This window comes from Aphelocoma coerulescens, chromosome 2, assembly GCF_041296385.1.
Source record: "Aphelocoma coerulescens isolate FSJ_1873_10779 chromosome 2, UR_Acoe_1.0, whole genome shotgun sequence".
NCBI classification, from domain to species: Eukaryota; Metazoa; Chordata; class Aves; order Passeriformes; family Corvidae; genus Aphelocoma; species Aphelocoma coerulescens.
The window spans coordinates 121,002,513-121,009,934 of record NC_091015.1 but is presented as its reverse complement, the minus strand read 5'-3'; positions in this window follow the sequence as shown (position 1 = coordinate 121,009,934).

Sequence of the window (7,422 nt, the reverse complement as noted above, 5' to 3'; positions counted from 1 at the left end):
CATAATGCTTCCAAGTGCAGTACAGCTGCACAGTCTGTTTTAGGTCTGTGGAGGGGTGGATGAAGCATGTGGCTCACTGCTGGTGATGACCAGCAGCTACTCCTCTGCTAGCTGGTCATTAGGGGGTGTGGATCATGCCATGCATTTGCCCTCCTTCAAATGCAGTTCTGGGCAAGAAAAGTCATACCCCCCACGTTTCCAGATGGGACCTGCTGCCTGCCTGACACCAAGCACATCTTACTCAGTAGCTTTGGACAGCAAATGGCCACAGTGGAGTGCTGGTGGGCACTGTGGGTTTGCTCCCCAGACAGACACTCTGGAGCAGGCACTGCTTCTGTGTAACCTTTTGTAGAACGTGAATGCAGCAGCTTCAATTATAGGCATTTTCCGATGGTAGAAAGGAGTGAGAAAAGTATCTTCTGGGAACAAGAGTACCCATCATCCCATAGAAAACAGAACAGGCTGTGTGGGATATCAGTGTTTTTGTAATCATTCTTCTAATGACTAAATCTCTATTTTAATTGCTCATGACACGGTAAGGTGGATGTTGAACATGAATTATATTAATTAAATATGGCTAGATAAAAATGGCTACACAAGAGGAGACTAGAAGCTAAGGCTTGGAAGGACTCAGTGTACATGTCACTGCTCTTCCCAACACTTTGAGATGGCAAGAAAGCTTCACCTGTCTTCTGCCACCATGTAGTAATGTCAGTTAGAGGCACAGGGGCAGGCAGGGTTTTATGGGGTGTGAGCCCCATGGGGGGACCTGCACGAGTGATTCTGTCCCCACTCTGCTGCTAGCAGGGTGTCCCCTCACCTGGCCGTGTCCCTAAAGCCTGGTTAAGTGGTGCTTCATGTGTGTCTCCAGTCTTGTGTGGAAAACCCCAAGAGCTTATGGGGAGGTTTCAAAGGAAATGGGGTCCCTGGGCCCACACAAGCCTGCACAGCTGGGGAGAATAGAAAGCCATTTCTCCCTTCCCCTGCCATCCTGAATTATTGTCTGTGCTATCCTTTTGCTTTCTCACAGGGAATAGAGACCACCAGGAAACACATTTAAAAATCATCTGTGGCACACAGAAGGAAAGAGAGAAAGTTGTTGGTACATTTCAGCAAGCCTCGTTAAAAACATCTCTAGGCACTACAAAGTGCATGTTATCAATATGCATATGTGATGTCTCTGAGGCAGAGTTGCCTTTAAGGTACGTATTCAGCAGGACAACATTTTCCCATGTGAGGCAAGGAACAACAGTGAATCATATGTGTAGGAGGGAAAGGCCTTCTGGCTATGTACAGTATTTATTCCCCTTTGTGTCTTGCTTCCCCCCCTCCCCTCTTTTATTAATGGCTTTTGCAATTAGTGGTAACAGGGTATTGCTAGCTGGCAGAAAGCAGTGACTTCTGCAGTCGATTCTTTGTGGGAAACTGGATGTATAGGGGAAGGAAATGATGCTTGTGTGCTGGCTTTGCTCACTCCTCTGACCCCCGAGCAAGAGCCAGCCGACACGCTATTTGTGTCCAGCACTTGCCTCCCCAGCTGAATGTCACATTACTTGACCTCACATAAATACACATACAGATGTAGAAACACAGAAGGTGAGGCCTGCAGTGCACTCATTAGAAATTCCTACTGAAGATGTCAGCAGGGGGCCCAGAGAAGCTGGGTTAGAGGGAATCTGAAGGAAAAGTATGCCACCTTGCTCTGCCTGCAACCACAGGTTGGGTGGGGTTTTATTTCTCACCCCACTAAAGAGGCATTCCACCCAGAACCTTTAGTGCTGGAGAGCATTGCAAAAAAAAGATGGCAGTGCTGCAGCGTGGGTGATGAATCCTGCAGTATTTTGGGATGTTAGCTGAGTTTATGGTGAGCTGATGGGACAGAACAGGAGTTCAGGATCTCCCTAAGTGCTGGTGAATAATTGTCAATGGATGTAAACACTGACACAACGTCAGCACATAACAGGTTGCCTATGGTGTCCTGGTTTCAACAATACACTACAACCAAGCAATTAGGAGTACCCAGGAGGGCGTAGCTTTCTCACAGTTCCTTCTTCTCTTTGCTTTCCCTCCCTGCTTTCCCTTAGTTCAGCTACATGTAGATTTAGAGACTCCTGCTAGAGCTGAAATGTCTTAATGCAATACACCATACAATTATGGGAGTAGAAGTGACCTAACAAATTTTAACTCTGAATAGAGTGGAAGAATTAAGAAAGAAAAATGAAAGCTGGCATCACGGAGCCGGCAGTGCTATAATTCCAAGCACTAGTAGCAGGATATCTCTGATTGGCAGGTTCTGCTGCTTTCTCCCTTTTTCATTCTTGTTGGAAAAGCAGAGGGGCGCTGACTAAAGGGGAAAGGCTAGAAAGGAAAACTGGCAGGTGAAGCGAGCAGGGTGAGGCTCATAGGAGAGGATGTGAGAGGGGTTGCAAGAGGGAATCAGGGGCAACAGCTCACGGATGAGAAAAGAGCATCTGGAAAAGAACTGAAAGGTTTTGAGGCACCAGTGAGTGGAACTGGTTGGCAGTTTCCTGTCAGAAAGGAAAAGATGTCATTTTTTTCCTGTGGAAAATGCCGTTTTAATAACTGTCTATCAGATAATAATTCTTTGAGAATTTTCAATTTTACCTGACTCTTATTTTAAATTTGTGTTGGAGAGCAATTGTCACGCAGCTGGAAGCTGACATTTCTGTCAGGCTCTTATCATTCACGTTTTCTACCTAGAGGCAAAGAGCGCGAGATCCTTCCAATCTGGGAGCTACAGCTGGGCTGACGGGGAGGCGCTGAGCCTGGTGCTTGCTTCCAGCCATCTGCCTGGAAGCCTCACACCATGGCAATTCTCTCCCCCTAGGCAAAAGTCAGGCTGACAAGAGCCTTTCAAGACAGCAACCAGCAAATCAAATAAAGCCTTTGTTCCTTCAGATTGGAATGTTTCCCTTTCCGCCCAAACGAGACATGGATGTACAAACAATTTTGTGAGAAAAGTCTGACTCTACAGATGACCTTAGAGAGTACAAAGGTCCTTTGGTACCTGCTTGCCTCTGCTTCCACTAGCTAAATTTCTTGACAGACCAGTTATTTTATCCCAGAATTTCACATGGTTTTAAGCAGGACCAGTTGCCCTGGGGAAAAAGGCTCCCCTGTACAAAATTCTGTCCCTGGGAGTGCTCAGAAACAAGGAATATGCTTGACTTCCTGTCTGCTCTGCCTCCTCAGTGTGCCTATCACAGGCATTTGCTCTGCTCTTACTGTGATTGTTGTCTAGCTGGCACAATTAAGCAACACATTAATCTAGTAGAGCTTGGCATCAGTGCTGGTATACACATCAAGCAGCAAATTTCACTGGCTCTGTTAGGGACCATTATCCAGCCCACCTGACCCCTGCAGGGTCTGTCAGATTCTGCAGAGGGCCCCACAGACCAAGATCTATGAGTGGCTGACCCTGCAGATTGCTTCCCACTGGACTACAGCTGGAGCATCCTCTAAATAAAGATGACTTTGAGCAACTGGGAGAAAGCTTCTTCATGATACTTGGGGAAAAAAAAGCCTTGGAGACCTTTTTTTCCATTCTATTCAGAATACTATGAGGTCTGGGCACTAAACTTCAAGAAAGAAGTAGGCCAAGTGGAGACAGCCCAGAGGAGAGCAACGAGAACAATAGAGGTCTACAAAATGGGAAACAGTAACCTGAATAATTCTTAGTCTCCAGAAGAAACAGCTGGAAGAAGGTACTGAGAGATATGTTAAACAGGGTCCACCGTGATGGAAATGTTAGAAAATAATGGATCTCACTCCGATCAGAAAATTCATATGTAAAACAAGGGAAAATCTGGAAATTATAAGGATAAAGAATGCATTGACAGGAGAGTTTACAGAGTAGATATCCTGGGAGATCTTCAGGAACAAGTTAGAGAAAGATCTGTCAGAAATGGCAGTTGATCCTGCCTTGGGTGGGGGGAAGGACCAGATGACTTTTTATGTCCTTTCCAGCATGATGTTTGTGTGTTTGATGGAAAACCATGATTTGGGGTTGCATGCTTTTTCTAGACACTTAAGTTGACCAGGAAGCAATCATGTAGAGGGAATCCAAATGTGTAGGGGGAAAAAAAAAAATTAGAGGAAGAAAGGTAGAGGAAGTCTGGACAGCTTCAAACAAACCAAACAGACTGTCTGAACCCTCAGCAGGGCAGACTCCAGGCAGCTACTCACTGGTTATGCTAAGGACCCAGGCATATGCCTGAGAGTTGGATGGAAATTGTTATGCAGTTGAGATTGATGTATGTGCTGTTTTGGCTTTGCCTGCACTACATTTACCTGTGTTAAATAAACAAAGAAAGTGCTCTAAGTATTGCTCTAAGAGTGAATAATAAGTGGAACATTTCTTCTTTTGTTAGTCGCTTGTGTCCTTGCTTATTAAGTCTCAGGCTGAGCAGCCGAAGGGAGTGTTTGCGACATAAGTGCCGGAGGGGACTCCCACTGCTGAAAGCAAAGGGCAAGCAGCTTGAAATGTGCTACTTCTATTCCTGGAAGACCATGATGATCAGAAATACAAGCGCTGTGTCCTTTACTCCCTGCCTTTTCTTCTCTTCTTCCTGCTCCCTCTCCATCCCTTTGAATAGCATTCAGGAAGTTCAAAACTCATTTGTAATGGCAAACCAGTGACCAACAGAGAGAAATTGTTCTTTTGTCTTTTGCTAACTAAATTAGCAGAGATCAGTTTTGGACAAATTCCTCATCTTAGTGGCAAGATAAATACTGAGATACACCCTGCTTTTCTCTCTCCCTGAGTCTTTATATTCTGTTTTTGAATCACTGCGCCAAGGATTCTAGTCCTTGGAAAAATCTACAACATGATAGTATAAGAGAAATATCAAGTCTATCAAGATTCACTTGCCCTTTCAAAACCAAATCTGTCTCTCATAAAAAGAAAGGGAGTACTTATTCAATACTCAGAAAAGTAACAACTACTCACACCAGACCTTCATGTGTCTTTTAAGTCATTTCCTCATTAAAGCTTCCTCTGCCTTACCAAATACCTCAGACAAAACCAAGCTTTGTTAGTCCTAGAAAGAAACATGAGTTCCTTTTCTAAGGGAACAGGAAAAGCACAGGAAAAAACTGTACCCCCTTCTCACATGTCTGTTAAGGTTTTTAGCCCTAGCACAGCTGCTGATCACAACCACTTGCTATCACCCTCTAGAGAGAGAGAGCAAGGCAGAGTCTTTCAATCTCTACCTGAGACTTCCCCAGAAACTCACTGGAGCCAGTGTAGATATTGTAAAGTGCTCCCTTTGCAAAGCAACGACATGACAGAGAGCTGATCTAACGTGGAATGAGAAGTGCTGTGCTTTACTTTATAATAACTCACCCCTGCAATTATTGCCAGATGTTTGCAAATGTTCTGTAAGTCTCCCCTCTAATGTTAACTGATCCTCCCAATTCTTTTTCTTCAAAGACTGAGGGTGCTGGCTAGCTACAGCTGGCAAAAAAACAAAAGGGAATCATATAGCACTTTTCCTTTTGTTATTTCTTCTGTTAGTAATAGAAATGAAACCACTTGAGTAATAGGGAAGTCCACAGTGCTACTGAGACATGATAAGAATTTGATTTTCAAGTCTCTTATCTAAATTATATACCTCAGCCTCAGTAATCTGAGCTGCCCTTCTATTTAGTCATGTAATTGAAAAAACTGGTATTTCATTGCTAGTGTATGCCATAATTTTGCAAAGAAAGAGAACCTATCTGTTTTAGATAATGCTTATTAATACACAGATTAAGTGTCTCAGATGAAAATATGATGACACTGTTCCCTAATATACTTGTATTTGTAGGCAGCAGAATGAAATGTATTGACCACTTCATCCTTCTTTGGAACAGCTGCTGGAAGATTTACCTGCAATTACCTACTGAAAATGAAATAAAAGATTAGTAGAAATGAGATGTCACTTTGGACTTACAGCTCCTGTTGCCAGGGAAACCTTAGAGTTAGCATCCTGATTAGGGCAAAAGCTGCTGTAACCCAGCTGAACCTTTGTCAGCATCAGTGGCTGGCAGAGCTGCAGCTCCTGTTTGTCTGGCCAGGGACAGTGATTACCCACTGTCATCTCCTGGCTGAGTGAACAGCCCTTTCTGATGGTGCCCCATCAGACATCAGCTTACAAAGATACATAGCAGGGACTGTGTAACTGAATTACACAAACGCAACACCAGTGCAATTAGATGGGTAAAAGGGAAAGACTGATGGAGGAGGGAGATTAATTATGTTTAATCCCCACTACCCCTAGTATAAAACAATTCAGAGCCATCCAAGCACCCCGTGCCTGCCAACAGCTTCTACAGGAACACATTTCATGCAGGAAGATCAACGATGGAGAGACATCAGTCAAGTGAGAGCTTGGCAATAAAACCTGCAAAAGGACTTGAAACAGTGGAGTGAGGCCAAAGAAAATGAAAAGTATTCTTATATGTTTGTGCCTGGGCCTCCAGAGAGGAAAAACAGGTGGTTATGCAGAAAGTAATGGAGGTGGGAAGGGAAAAATAGTGTTACATCCTCCCTGTGGAAGGAGGTGTTACCTCCTTACACCGTCCTGAGGAGGAGACTCCTTTGCATTTATGGAGTGTCAAGGGGGAATAAAGTCAGGAAATCTTGGCTCTACCACCTTCCCCCATATTGGGGAACTCCAAATATCTCAGTGCCTGCAGCTTCACTTAAGTGCATCCGATACAGCACTCCTGATGCTGCAAGACATCGAGAAAGGCCCTCACTCGGGTAAAGGCAAGGAAACAGGTTTCAGACAAGTTCACAGGCTTCAGAAGATCAGTTAATGCTTTTTATTTGTGGAGTTTGAAAGCTGCCATGGATTAGCCTGTCAGCACAACAGAATTAATTGCAGTCAGCACTTGGCTGGATTCAATGAAATAGATGCTGTTGAGCTTTTGTACTCTTGTACTTCTGCAATTCTGCTTCAAGTCTATTAGGGGGTCTGACTCTTAAATACACCCTAAATCTCAAAACCACATGAGAGGTACTGTAAACTGGTGGGTCATACTGTTTTCCAAAGCTTTTGCTAATACAGTGCATTGCCCATCATTTCAGCCAACACAAATACTGAACTTGAGCTACGTGCAAATTACAGCGTAAGTCTATAAAATTATATCATATTTATATTATTAGATTACTTTGTCTCTGCCCTTTGGAAAAGAATCACCATCCCTAAGAAATGCAAATGCTGCATGATTAGTGCCTGACCAGAAACACCAAAATCAAACCACTTCATCAGTTCTTTCTTCTTTAATGTTATGTAAGCACTGACTTTTAAACATAATCTGGGATTAGTATCTTAAATATGCACTGACGTTCTTGCATTCTTCTATCCACAGCTTCAGTACCAAAAGAAGCATTACAAATGCCAGGACTGTAAGAGT